Source organism: Grammomys surdaster, unplaced genomic scaffold (genome assembly GCF_004785775.1).
Source record: "Grammomys surdaster isolate TR1022 unplaced genomic scaffold, NIH_TR_1.0 148, whole genome shotgun sequence".
NCBI lineage: Eukaryota > Metazoa > Chordata > Mammalia > Rodentia > Muridae > Grammomys > Grammomys surdaster.
In genome coordinates, this window is record NW_021604606.1 from 1,396,306 (window position 1) to 1,411,670 (window position 15,365).

At 37.6% G+C, this 15,365-nt stretch overlaps 1 protein-coding gene across 9 annotated transcripts in view; it reads left to right on the forward strand.

Moving 5' to 3' along the window:
* The window catches only part of Dmd (dystrophin), a 1,212,244-nt gene that overhangs the window by 1,116,301 nt on the left and 80,578 nt on the right, over window positions 1-15,365 (forward strand). The window lies entirely within an intron of this gene.

Here is a 15,365-nt window from a genome sequence, read left to right on the forward strand (position 1 = left end):
TCTCTCTCTCTCTCTCTCTCTCTCTCTCTCTCTCTCTCTCTCTCTCTCTGTGTGTGTGTGTGTGTGTTTTCTAGGTATAAATGTGGGCATGTGTATACCACAGAGAACAAGCCTGAGTATCAGTCCTAACCTACCATCTTGTTTCAGAAAGGGTCTCTTGCTCTTTGCTAGTATATATGCCTGACAAGCTGGCCCACCAACTTTCAGGGGTTCTCCTATCTCTGCCTTTTCTTTTGTCATAGGAGTGGTGGCATTGCAGTCATACAGTGTGCTGCCTGACTTTTTATACGTTCCAGAGTTCTGAGCTCATGCTTCCATAGCGAGCGCTTAGACCACCAAGCCACCCCAGTCCCATTTCTTTTCTCTGACGTTGATTCCTTTGGGTAAATTCTCCAGGAATATAATGATCAGATTCAAGGCTATAAATATTTTTTGTGGCTTTTGATTCATATTAACAGATGGCTTTTCTTCAACAACTCTTTCTTGTTGTAATGCCACCAGAATTAATGTAATCAGATATTTGCAAGACCACATTATTCACTGTATTCTTATGTATTTTTAAATGTTACAAGCTGTTTTACTTATGTGAGGTTTCTTAATCCATTCTAATCCCATTCACGATGGCTAAGATTTATAAAATTGAAGTCTTTTACCACAGACTAAGAGAAAATCCCAGGCAGCTTTCTAGGCAGAACCCTGTGACTATTTGGATGTTGTAACAGTTTGACTCTTTAAGAGTTTTTGACAATATGATTGAATATGCACACAATAAGCCCACTTAATATGGAGTGGGGCATATTTGAATTATTTTGCCAAAATGGTGGCAGACTAGTTTTAAAATAGATATGAGAAATGAATGCATTTTTCACCGTTCCAAAGCATGAACACACTTTCATTATGAAACATTTTTTTACATGATGCTTCAGTAATATCAATTCTAGAATATCAATACTCCTAGCTTTCACATAACGAATTCTAACAACTGTATATAATAAAGATCCATTTTCAAAACAAAATTCAGTTATACAACAACATGCAGGCAGTGCTATAAATGGTCCCCTAATCTTTGTTTTTCTTTTAGTAAATTTCTGCTTAGTTTTTAAGTTCAAGCTATGTCATGCATGCACTAGTGTTCACCTATAGGTTAGGAACTATATAGTGTTCATGTATATACCTATATATTGTATCTTAGGTTAAATGTAAAGATCAGATTATAGCAGTATTGGCAACTGTCTCTACTGTATGATGATGACCAGTTGCATAGAACTGTGTTTAGGACTCCCTGTCACCTCCCTGTACTAACTCAGTGAACAGCTATTACCCCTCTTGCTGTAGTGTCTCTACTCGGATTTGGTTGTCAGGATGTGGGAGAGGCTATGGAACTGAAGCTCTGTTTTCCCTGGTAAGGAGGCCAGTCTGTTCCACCTCTGCTTTTGCTCGTTGCCCCTACTTCAGTGCTCTGCCTCTTTTTACTTGATTACTTGCCTTCTCTGTAATAGCAGCACTCTCAGCATCAGCATTTGAACTCAGTCCATCTCGCATATTGATTGAATGCCTCTGTGCTTGCTGGCAGGCTCCTGGAAACCTCTTTTTGTTAGATTGGGAAGAAATTGACCAATAGATGCCCAGTGATAACAAGTGACTTTTTATTTGCTCCTTGCTTTTTTTTTCTCCCTTAATTTCCTTCTTTGAGCATTTAAAATTGGAAAAAAAGAGAGCAAGAAAACAAAGTGTTTCTTTTGAATCCTTTCCGTTGCTGTCCTTATCTTGTTTTTCAGTCGGCTCACTGCATGTGCACACACATTATTATCCTAGGAAGCCTAAGTACACACTATAGTGCCTTTCTTTGGTGAGAATGTCCTTTTATGTACTTTAGAGAAAAGTATTACCACATGGCAAGTGTCCTTAAAAGTCTCCAATTTCTTTCCATTTTCTACTGAATAAATTTTAGTTCTTTATTTTAGCCCTCAGATCTTTTCTAATGTAGTTCTATAACCATTTGCTTTGAAACATTGCATGTGCTACCTTAGAGCAGCTACACTTCACTGTTTGCATTCAGCATGATTATAAGTAATATCATAACTTTTGTTACTTGTAAAATTTTGCTTTTATTCCAATGAATGTACTTACTGAATTCTTGATCTTTTGGGGAGAGTACAGTGGGCAAGCTTTGGAGGTTTTGGTTTTATGTTTGAACAACTTAACTGTCCTTTTAGCCTCCCTTAACTTATAGTATGGTTAGACTCTCATCTTTATCTGCCACATCTTTCCCAGATATGTTCTTTCTGATACCTTTTCCCAGCCTGCTCTCAAGAGCACACACCAAACATTTCATCACATTTGTCTTGGGTCCTGGATAGAATAAGATGTGTTGTATAACAAAATGGGATAGACAAGAATTGTTGAGGGGGTGGTAAGGTCAAGTATTGATGAACTGCATGTTTATAGTAGAGTGGACCCAGACAAGGCTTATCTTATTGGGAGCCTCTTAACTTGCAATCATTTCCCATCCATTTGAATGGCTCCATTGTGAATGTTTCCTTCAGAATCCTTGTGCTGGCCCTGGCCTGCTTTCCCTCAACCAGGTGCTCTGGTGGTCACCTTGCCTTTCATTGTGTCAAAGGCAGGCAAATACAATGTTTGCACTGGGAAAGATAACAACAGTGAGAATGCCCTCTGCCCTCTGTTTGAAGTGGAAGACCTTGGGAATTAATCCCTCCTTCTGCAAGCTTGTGTTCAAAGGCTGCTATATCTGCTAGCATGGGGAGGCAGTGAAGTGTTTGTTTCTCTTATTGATTCTTTTTTTTTGTACTTCAGGTGTTGACTTTAAAGTGTAGTTCTTCTGTGTCCTTTGTTTCTTGCCACCATATAGAAAACTTACATTTTCCTGTGCTAATCCAGTTAGAAAGGTATGGAAACTTCTAGTTTTTGTTCTACTTGAAGCAAGGAGAAAGGTGAATTTCTATGGACCAAGGTCTCTGGGTGATCTTCAGAAGATTCCCTCAGTTCTATATACCCTCACCATCTGCTTACAAAAATGAAAAGGAAGTCACCCATCAGATCTAGAAAATAACAAAAAAAGAATAATGTCCTGTGTGGTAGCGCGAGCGCGTGCGCGCGTGCACACACACACACACACACACACACACACACACATATATATATATATATATTTTTTTTTTTCCCATTACATAGGAGGCAGAAGGATCACTACAAGTTTGAGGCTACCCTGAGCTACATAGTGAGTTAGAAGCCATCCTGGGTTACATAGCAAGACCTTCTAAAAAGAACAAACAGGAGTCTGAGGAGAGTTGATAATGTACTTGTACTGTGTTAAGATCTTAGAACTGAGTTTGGATTCCTTACATGCATGTAAAAGTCCAGGTATGGCAACATGTGCATGTAATCCCAGAGCCTTTTATCTTGCTGGCCAGACTGGATCTCACCAGTTCAGCAAGAGGGTCAATCTCAAAAGATAAGATAGAGAGCCGGTAAATAAATACACTTACCACAAAAGCCTAGCAACCTGAGTTGAAACCTACAAACCCACATAAAGGTGGAAGGAGGGATTTGATTCTGCAAAGATGTCTTCTGAAGTCCACACTGCATGCCATGATGCTTCCCCCTCCCTTGCACACTGAAAAGGTAGTAAAAATGAAACCATGTCTGTAGATATCGAAACCACTTATCCAAGGTAAGTTTGTGGCATCTTCAGTAATCATACTAAGTGAAGCTGTCAGCACACTGCTGTCAGTGCATTCACTGGGAAGTTGCCTCCTTTTGTGATGGAAACCTTTTGAAACTTGGCTGTTTTATAATACAGCTTCAACTAGTGTGTGATTACTTTGTTCCTGTTTCCTATTTCCTTGCAAAAAGGACATTGAGACAGGATATTGATCGATCTTTCAGGCCATAATAAAGCCAAACTCGTTGTGGCAGTAGGTCCCACATGGCCTGAAAGAACCTTCGGGTTGTCTACGTCTTTCCTTTTTCAGACCACAAAATGGTGCTCAAGGAGACATGGTGAATATATTTTATACTATACCATTATACCAACTAATGGGATTAACCAGTTCCAATACTGGTCTGGACTAATAAATAAAGGACCATTGTGTTGATATAATACTTTATATCAGGTTAAGGTTGCAGTGGAATGACATAAATTAATTAATATCTCCCCTTTAACATACACACTTTTATAACAAATACATGACACACTGGTTAAGAGTACATACTGCTCTTGCAGAAAACCAGAGTGTGGTTCCTAGCACCCATGCTAGGTGACTCACAACTGCCTGTATCCCCTGGTCCAGGGGAATCTGACACTGTCTTTTGTACTCCACTGGCATCTGCACTCACATGCACATACCTATAGACAGTCACCTATATATAAGTAACTAAATAAAAAACCCTTTAATCCATTTGGTTGTGTCTTGTCTGTTTTTAAATAAAAATATTGCTTTTGGGTACAAAATGTCTTCAGTGACTTCAGGAAAGAGTCATATGTCAGCAAATAGCATTTGACACTGCTCTGAGACATACTTCCCTTCTCCACTCTGATGGGCTTTGTAGTATTTTCTTCTATAACCACTTTAATGACTTTATTATTTAGATAGACTTGAGTACAGCAACTTTATATTCAGTATGCTTCAACTACAAATGCTAGAGTGTCAGAATCTGCTCATTCTACATCTGTTTTCTGCCTCCTGCTGTATTCATACATTCAAAATGAATGCATTTCTGTTTCAACTATCTTTCAAATATTATACTCATGTGACAAAATAAATTTCTTATGTGTACTTGTAATAATATAGAATGAATACCGAAATGAAAATAAATTACAGTCTCAATTGTTAAAACAAGTGTGCGTGTGCGTGTGCGTGTGCGTGTGCGTGTGCGTGTGCGTGTGCGTATGTCATGTAAAAATCATGCAACTCCAATCATCTTTGGAGTTGTGAAACTATATGTACTTAAACAACGAAGTTTATCTGTTTAAATATAAAATCTCAAGGCTGCTCTGGGTAAGAGTTGTACAGGTACATTTCTTACCTTCCATGACTACTGACATCTTGGTAGTAGTATTAGTATTAAATGATCCAGCAGGGTTAAATTACTTAGTTGTGGTGGACACCTGCTAGGCTGGGCTCTAGCTACGATCACATTTAGTGTCTTGTGATATGAGAATATTGAGTCAAGATTAACAGTTCATTACACCTATAAGTATCTGTGGATTCAATTTGAAGCTCTTAAGATTGTTTCTATGCAGATGTTTCTAGGCATAAAAATTGCCACGCCAGGAGACTTTTTTCCCTAATTAGATATCAATTCTCAAGGCAATTCATCACATTTTATATTTTTATTCCTTAGATAAATTATTTAAAACATTCCCCTTTTTGGAAGCTTACTTTGGAAGACATTCCCTTTAGAGCCCTGTTGGACTGAGGGATGCATATGTGTATCCATTGAGGTAGCCTATTGTGGAGGGTAAATTTCATCATGAATTAGCATTTCCAACTCACTTTTTGTGTAGATGAGAACAGAGAAGAAAGGTACAGGTTGATATTTCATTTGCTGTGGTACTAAGGCCTAAACCCAAAGCTTCATGCTTGATAAACAATGCCCATTTTCTTGCTTTAAATCTGTTTTGAATACTGGATTAATGTTTTTATCATTTCAATATTTGTGCTAATTTGTAATAAAAACTAATGCTTCATGATCAAGGAAACTAAGAAATAAGAAATTCAACATCTATCACCGTTTTCCTCACAGTATTAACCACTGATTTTTTTTTTTTTACTTATTCACTTTACATCCCTCTCACTGCCCCCGTCCTGATTACCTCCTCCACAACCTTCCTCCATCCTCTCTCCTCTTCTCCTCTGAGTAGATGAAGCCCCTCCTGGGTATTCCCACACCCTGACACTTCAAGTCTCTGTGAAGCTAGGCACCCTCTCCCAGTGAAACCAGAGAAGGCAGCCGAGCTAGAACACATCCCAGATATCCTTTTGGGATAACTCTACTCCAGTTGTTCGGGACCCACACGAAGGTCAAGCTGCACATCTGCTACACATGTACAGAGAGGTCTAGGTCCAGCCTGTGTATGTTCTTTGATTGGCAGTTCAAACTCTGAGAGTCCACAAAGGTCCAGGTTAGTTGATTCCATTGGTCTTCCTGTGGAGTTACTGTCCCCTTTGGGTCCTGAAATCCTTCCTTGTGTTCTCTAAGCTCCTTCCACTGTTTGTCTTTGGGTGTCTGGATCTGAGTCAAAACCACTGAAAGTTTTTTAATGGAAAGTTATCTTTCTAAAGATTATTTAAGATGAAAAAGTGTAAAACTAAACTTCTGCAAGATTTTTATCTCTTTATCCAATGTCTTCAGCGTATCTTTATTTGTTCATCTGATAGCTACAAGTTCTTATTGCACTTATATTTTTCAAGCCAGGTTTCATCATATAGCTCTGGCTGGCCAATAAAAAATTGTAAACATTTACTTATTTGTGTGGTGTGTGTGTGTGTGTGTGTTCATGCAAGCACATTCATGTATGCATGCACATACTAGCTCTTGTGAATGCTGATTATCTGCTTCCATCTTGTCACCTCTGAGAAGGAAACTCAGGATGCTAGGCAGCAAGTCCCTTACCGGGTGAGCCACTGGGTCCCTTGATAATATTTTATGATAGTTTTTTTTTTCAAAGATTTCAGTGCTGGGGACATATGCTTGCTGTGCAAACATTCAGATCTGAGGTTTGGATTCCAAGCAGCCATGTAAAAGGTAGCCATGGTTGCATGTGTCGGTAAACTCAGCTGAGGGTTTATATGGAGATAGGAAGATTGCCAGGGTTTTCTGCCCAACTACCACCAGTCAAGGTTCTGCTTCATTTAACCAACAGGCTTGTGAAATATCCTGTCTCAGAGGAGTAAGGTCAAAAGTGATAGAGCAGGATTCTTGGAGCTCTCTTCTGGCCTGTGCACACACATGCAAAGCCCCTGCACACACTGTATGGATATATCACACAAAACAGAGTGATTTTCGTCTTTTCTTTTTTAATGCTACATTTTATTTGATGGAGTAATATTTACTATCTGCTGTTCACTCCTAAGTCTAGACAAATATATATACAGTTCTAAAATTCCTTGTGCTTCATGGTCAATGTGCTCATTCCCAATCAATGGGGAATACAGCTCTGCATTTTTATTTCTGTAGTTTTGCTTTTTTGTCAACTGGGTTTTAAATAAGCACAGGAGGCAGCAATGGAAGAGTTAACTTTGTAAGGTACATTATTGCATAAAGCATCCTGCTCTGTACTTGGTAAAGTATACTCTATAGCACCTGCACCGCAGGGAGATGAGGACTTCTCCCTGTATGTAAAACTTCTTTTTAAGTTGGAACTCTCTATCATAAATTCCTAACACTGAATATATGAAGGGTTTTGCATAGACTTCAAATTGAGCTTCTGTGCTCTAAGGCCAGGGTGTTAATTGCTGTATTAGCCAGGTGGAGTGGAGAGCCTGAGGTCAGGATTGGTGTCCTTGAACATGTAAATGAAGAGTGGATAATCACGTGTTATTGTTTGGGCTGATTTTTATCTTTAATGGGTGATTCAGAGTCCTGATTAATATTTAGAGCAGTGACTACTGGCCTCCAACCTGCTCATTATCTTCACAACTTTAAATAAAATACTTGATTTCTACCCAAGACAGCAGTTATGGGAAGCCCTTTACTTCTTATTTCAAGACAAGTCTTGACCTTTCAATCTCCACCTCAAACAAGATAAAAATTCTGTAGATGTAGAAGAACTCATTTTCATGACTGGAAATGCAATTTAGAATCCCAGAAAAGTACATCTATATGGTGCAAAGGAGGGTATTTTAGGAACCATGATGAGAGAATAGAAAGTGAGTTTTGTGTTAGGTTCCTAGCTTCTGAGCACTTGAGATTTTCCCATTTATGTTAAGACCTTTTACCCCCCCCCCAAACTTGTTAAAGACTCTTTTACCCATCCTCATACCTTACACTTCCATATGAAGTAATGACTTGAGAGAAATGATGGTTCCCAGCTATTATTTTATTTGAAATACTTCCGTCACTGAGTCAATAACAAAATAATAAATAACCACTTGTCCTATACATCTCTCTAACCATTAGTTTTTGCTGTATACATATGTATTACTCTCAGAACCCTCTCTGTATGCTGTATGTGAACATACACACGCATAAATATTCTTTCTCCTTTACCATTTAAAAGGAAAGAGGCACCACAACACAAACCTCAAGATTTGACTACACACATCTTTTCTATAAATCACATGCCCACAAATCAAGGACCAAGGAAGCACCCACCAGTCTGCTACCTAACAATGTTATGTTCTCCCATGTTTACTAGTGGATATGTGAATGGCAATGCTTGCTGCCATTTACACAATTTAAAAGAATTTAGTAGTTTAATCTAACAAAATTCACAATGAAAATTCCTTTTTGGTCTAGAGTGTTCCTTATATTAGCTAATGTTCAAGATACAATCAAGACTTGTCATACACACATTTTATATATTCATAAATATAATACATGGATAATACATGTATACATATTCATATATATGAATTCTAATATTCATATATATCTAATATTCATATATATATTAGAATGGTTTACAGACTGTGGTCAGTCTAATCCAATAAAGGCTGTCTGTCAAGGAAAGGTCAAGAATCCAGTAGTTCTTCAGTACATAAGGCTGAACTGAAGAATCAGCTGATCTTCAGTATACTTTCGATTCCTGAAGAACTAGGGTTTTTGTTTTGTTTTGTTTTGATTTGATTTGATTTTTGCCAGTGAAGTAATGCCTCAGTACCAGGATAAATGAATTTGCCAACAAGAGTCAAGGCAAGCAGGCAAACTGAAAGCTTTCTTCTTCCATGTTTTTCATTTTTTAAAATGTGGACTGCCACCAGAAAATGTGGCACAGATTTAGGGTGACTTTTCTCACTTAAACTGATCAAATTAAGATGATCCTTTCCAGGTTTGCCCAGCTGCTTAGGTTTTAGTTGGTTCCAGGTCTAGTCCAGCTAAGATGACCAAGATTAGCCATCACAGTCCCTCAACATTTTTTATTATTTGAATCTTTTAGTTTTCTTTCATAATATTAGCATTTTTTAAATTCGTACAGACAAGTTTGCTTTTTTTTTTCAAGTTTGCTTTTTTAAAAAGGAAATTTTACTTACTTTTATTTGATATATATGAGTATTTTGCTTGCTTGCTTGTCTGTGACCACATGTATGCACTACCTACCCATAGAGGCCAGAAGACAGCATCGCATTCTCTGGAACTGCTATTACAGATGGTTGTGAGCCACCATGTGGGTGCTGGAAACCAAACTTAGGTCATCTGGAAAGAGCAACCACTACTCTTAACTGCTGGCTTTCCTCTCCAGATGTTCTGGATTTCTCTTCCCCATCATGATTAGCCTTTAATTTTATTGGGTTTTGTTTTGATTGAGTTTTTTGTTTGTTTTGCCAGGATATTGTAGAGCCATTGCTGCTGTGTATGTCCCACTGCCCCATACCAGAAGAATTGAACTTGCACTCTCTTCTTATGAGTAACACTAATCATATTGAAGTGGTATTTGCACATATTTCCACTGTCAAGTACCTTCTTTCCCTTTGCTATTAGAAAGTTATTGTTGTGATATTTTGAGACTCTGATGGCCATCCTTAACAGTCTTTGATGTTAGCATCTATGACGTTTCTCGTGTAATCCAATTATTCTCTCAGTGGTGGCCTGATAGGAATTTCTCATTCTAACATTCTTTGTGAATGTACTACTTGGTTTTCTTATATGAAAAAGTACTTCCATCTCTCTACCCTCATAGTTTCTTGGTCATTAGTGTGAATATTCAAATGATGTTTGTCCTATTTGAACTAATTTTGGATATTTTTACTATATCATTATTTTAAATAGCAATACATAGAATAGTCTTTTCTCCTCATGGGGGCGTAAGTATTTCCATGTTACCAAATACTTTTGTGAACAGGGTAAGTTGAAGCAGAGAAACACACAACTGAAACAGTGTGCTAATGACGATTGAGAAGGTCATAAGTATTTCTGCTTCACCCTGTCCACCACCCATTTTCTACTTTAATGTATGTGTTGACCACCTATCAGTCTGTGCAGCCCATATATGCTATAGCATGTAATGCTCAGAAGAACATATATTGATAAAAACAAAAATTAGGAAGGTGATCAGAAGATATATGTAAGTATGCATTCATTACAGTGTTTTGGAGAACCCACTTGCTTGCCAAATCAGTATGAATATGCTTTTGCATAGACAAGTGAAGAGTTCAATATAAAATTAAGTACCTCTACATTTCCCTAAGAAGGGGTTTCTTAGCTATGACCGATTAGGGCTTTTAAATTATGGAATCAAAGGTTTCAAAAGAATTTAGAGATCAACCTCCATGTTCCCATAGGACATCACTTTTGTCCTCCCTTTTTAATACTAGTTTAAGCATCCATATTTTATCATTAAAATAATAATCTTGAGGTATCTATGTCTTTAACCTCTTTGGGGCTGGCTTTTTCATCTGTAACATAATGTTAAAACAGATTATCTTAAGAGTTACTTATCCCCAGGTTTCTTTGATTATATGCTAAGTGTGCCAAAGGCAGAAAGGAAAATAGATTACTGTACTTACTTCAAAGCTTAGGCATTATCAGCAAAGTCTTACCTGATCTGGGTAATAACTCTTTCAAGAAAGCTGTAGGGCAAAGGAAACAGTCTTGTACATAGAATGTGGCCTTTTACATGAAAACAGATGGTTCTCAGAAGAGAAGTAGCACGCACTAAGAGCAAAACATGAAAAAGCATTGGGTGTAGGACCTCAAATAAATGATCCCCTGTGTCCTTACACTAGTTTCCTCAGCAACTCAAAGGCGAAACACAAGTATCTGTGTCTAGGAGGATGAAACTGTCACTTTCTTTCTGTTTTATTTGCTACACACAGGTTTTGTGTAGTTTTATAGAGAGATTTTTTTTATTGCTCATTTGATTTTCATAAAAGTTGGGATAGTTTGGAAGAAGAGTCATTAATATTCTTTACAACATGTGCTTGTTCTGCCTTTTATGTTCAGTGCTAGTGTAGACTTCCCTCTTAGGTAAAATATTCCACTGATGCCCTTGGTAGATTTAGAGGTTGCTGAAGACATTGCAATAACAGCTCAGGGAGCAGTCAGAACTGCTTGTTCTATACTGTCTGACCCTGACTAGCCACTCTGCAGTTGGAAATCCTTGTGTACAGCCTGTTCAATTCAAGTTTGTAAAGCTTTCTCAATAGTATGGCTTTGAAAAGTCAGGACCACAAAAGTTGAGCTGTTAGCTGTTCATGTCATTGTCTGTTCACAGTGGCAGCGATGTTGAAATGATTATTTGGATTTATGAAAAGAACATCTTCCTAGGGAAAATAGCAAATGGAGTTGCCAGGAAGAGGAGGCTTTTAAAAATACGTAGTTTGTCCCTAGTGTCGTTTCTAAATATGTCGTTTTCTTTGAATAAGAATTCTATCATCATGCATGCATTCAGTATCTGTTATTTAGATATTGTCATTCCTATAGCCTCTATTCATGCCTCTATTCATGCATACAGGTATGTGTGCAAAGCACATATGCACACACATAACTGTGCCAGCTCATCTGTCTTGTCTGTCTCAACATAATTATTTTCCATGATCAAATTTATTTCTGCTACTTTTCCTTCCACTCATGCATGGCATAGAGTTCCTGTTTGCAAAGCAAGTCAGGGTCTACAGTTTTAGCTGGTTTCAGTGCAACTCGTGTTCTGAGGCATTTGATTTGTCAGTCTCTTTCATTCTCTCTGTGCACAGTATGTGAGCCAATATAGCATTTCTCTCCCAGGCAACAGCCAAACACACCCATCACAGCTTCCTTGTTTCTGTCTTACCTGGTAGATTCCCTGAAGGGCTCCCAGGAAAATCTACTGTTCGGTTATTACAGATGAATCATGTTGGTTTCTTAGTTCTGACATGTGAATCATGACTATTAACCTTGGTGCTTATGATAGAGTAGGTAAGAATAATTGTAATTCTTCATTGTGGAAGGTTGGCCTGTGTATCATGGGATGTTTCAAGGATGCTGGCTTCTGTCTACTGGATGCTGGTAGAGCCTCTTTCCACCTTCATGTAGTAACCAAAAAAGTCTGCAAACTTTGTCACATGTTATCTGAACTATACTATCACCCTCTGTTGAGAGGCCACTGAGCTAAAGTCTATCTTATTCATCTGTGAATATTTTCCTTAAATTCTCCATGTGAATGCTCTATGTTTTAAGATGAAACATTGTAAACATGTCTACAAAGTCTACAGATAGTTTATAACCTTTCTTGTGAGATACCATGACAGGTAACCTGGCAGAGAGACATTTGTTTGGTGCTTTGAGTTAGGATTTCACGTAACCCAGTCTGTCTCATCGTGCAGCTGAAATTGGCCCTGAACTGCTGATTCTCTTTCGTCTACCTCCCAAATGCTGGTACTATGGCATATACCCAGCTAATATTTGTGCTAACCTATTTAAAAGGAAACTTGGGGCAGTTTGAGAATAGGCATATATTGTTTTCTCTGGCTTAGATAACCTTTGTAGCTTGAGTACTTTGTGCACTGGGCCACTTTTACTGTTGTTGGTTTCATTATAAATTTATTCGGCTCTTACAAGCCTTCCTTTTTAAAATAATGACCACACTGAAAATTAATTCCTACCAACAATTAAATATGCAAAATTTTTATAGAAGGCCTGTGAAGCACAGTTACTACCTTTGAATAACTTTCAATTTAGGAAAGAAATAATGGATGGATAGACAAGTCTGGATTCTAGGTTTGTAGCTCTATTGTATGAGAATAACTAGATACAGACTCTTATATAATGTTTCCTTCTCAATATGGATTGTTTTCATTTGTTAAGTATTGACATGGTTTTCATAAATCTCAGAGTAGAAATGCTGATTCTCTTCCCTTAAAAATGAGATATATGGGTTTTTTTTGTTGTTGTTGTTGTTAGCTGAGATTTGTGGCTTGCTGAGAAACCTTTCAGTTGCACTTCTTCCTTGGCTATGAAATGATGCTGTTATCCTGAGAGAAATATGAGAATTCAGTTTGAACTTGGCACCCAGTTGGTCTTTTGATAACTTAGCAAGTCATTATCTCCAAATTTGCCATTTAATTATGTTACATTTCTTATACAGGTAGTTAAATCCTTTGGTTAGAAACCCCAAATATCAGGATTTTGTTCTAACTGGTTTCTCACTTACTTAAATTTGTATAAAAAGTGACATTTGTATAAAAATCCCTCGCCAATATGCTGTGAAGAATAACAGTAATGACAACCAGTTGTTTTTCCTAACTTTTGTGCTAAATATACTGTTCTTTTTTGTTTCCATTTTCTTTCTTTTGTTGGAAGACAGAGTCTCATGTATTCTAAGTTGGCCTCCTAGAACTCAGAATGTAGCTAAGGATAACCTTACCTTCTGTTTGGTCATCCTAACATCACTTCCTGACTGCTAGTATTGAGGGTGTGTATCACTTCATCCAGTCTCATATGATGTTAAGGACTGAACCAAGGCTTCATATATACTATACAAGCCCTTCACCAGCCAATCTGTATTCTTAAATTCCCCTTATTCTTCTCTGAACATTTGTGACAGATTAAGACAAAGAGATAAGGAAAAGCAGAATACTTCTTATCACAGTGGAAGGAATTGGTATACCTTTACTTATGCATATGCTATGGATTAGGACAAAAAAAGAGGTATTGCCAAAACAATAGTAAAAGCAAAATGATGCTATCCATCAAAGAAGAGCCAAGGCATAAAGTGCCTTTTGTGTAGTTGACTTGAACTCATCATTAAGTTTGAGGCTAAAGTCACCCTGGATATGGACAAAGCAAAATGTCTGAGTTTTTATATATATAAAAAATCCATATGAATTATTTCAATCCATTGACTGATATCATTTTTTAGAATACCTTATCAATTTAGCATTGTTCCTACTCATGCATCCATACATATCTCTCTCCATGTATATACGTATGTGTATATATATATAGTATGTGTTTGTATATGTACATATTTCCTGAAAATGATCAGAATGAAGTTTCAGTTGGATTTTCACTCTAATTATATTATATCTTTGTAGAAACTGAGCTGGTTTTTAAGTCTTTCTTCTTTGTTGCCAGACAAAAGTAGAGAGAATATACCATGGGGATACAGAGTAGTTTTGTCATAAAAATGAAAGATGGAAACAGAATCAGAATGTGAACCCTCATATCTTATCTTCAGTGCTGTCAGTTGGCACTGGTGAGCTTTAAAAGAACCAAAATGATGGATCTTGTGTCTTAAAAGCTGGAAAGAAAGTTGAGAATTTCCAACCTTTAAGCACTAGAGAATCTGTAGTATTTTGAAAGAGAACAGTCTATGGCTTCCCTTGGTAATTCACACTAATGCTTTAACAACTTTCAGCATCAGGAAGTTCTTCTGTGTGAGTTACAGCCCAAATTCTTCATGCTGCTTAAGCCTGTTTCCTCTTGTTCAGTCCCCAGTGGAGGGATAGAACAGATGGTCACAAGACCCTGTGCAAGAGCCATTCATATAATTGAAAACTGTTATTACATAGCCCTTTCAGCCACTCTTTCTTAGCTGTTCTTTCCCTTTCTCCCTCTGTTTTCATGACTAAATAATCCCATTTCTCTTAAACTATTGTTAGGTCTTTCAAACCTCTTAATTATTGTTGTATCTTTATGTCACATCTCCTCTATGTCCTGGGTTCATTGTGGGCAGTTTTTGTTTTGTTTTTAATATTGTATGTTTATTAATTCAGGAAGAGTTTCATAAAATGTATTTTGATCATATTCATTCCTTCCCCAAATTCTCAGCTCTATCTCTCATCTTTCCAACAGCTTCCAACTTACTGCTCCCTTTTTTGCTGTAACTGGCCCTGAACCCACTGTGTAGACCAGGTTGGCCTCTGACTCACTATTGCTGGACTTAATGAACAGCCACACCTAATGTCTTTAAAAAATAACCTACCAGGTTCATTTTGTTCTGCCCTTGGGTATGGGACTATACATTGGAACATGGTTCACCTATTAGAAGTCCAATCCTTAAAACTGATTGGCTCCCTTGGAAGCCACCAACTTTTTTAACAAAAATTTTTTATATAATATATGTGATCATAGATTCCCTTCCCTCATCTTCTGTTGATCCTTCCCACTCACCCTACTCTACCTTCTTTCTCTCTCTCTCTTTAGAAATCAAACAGGCGAGAGAGAGAGAGAGAGAGAGAGAGAGAGAGAGAGAGAGAGAGAGA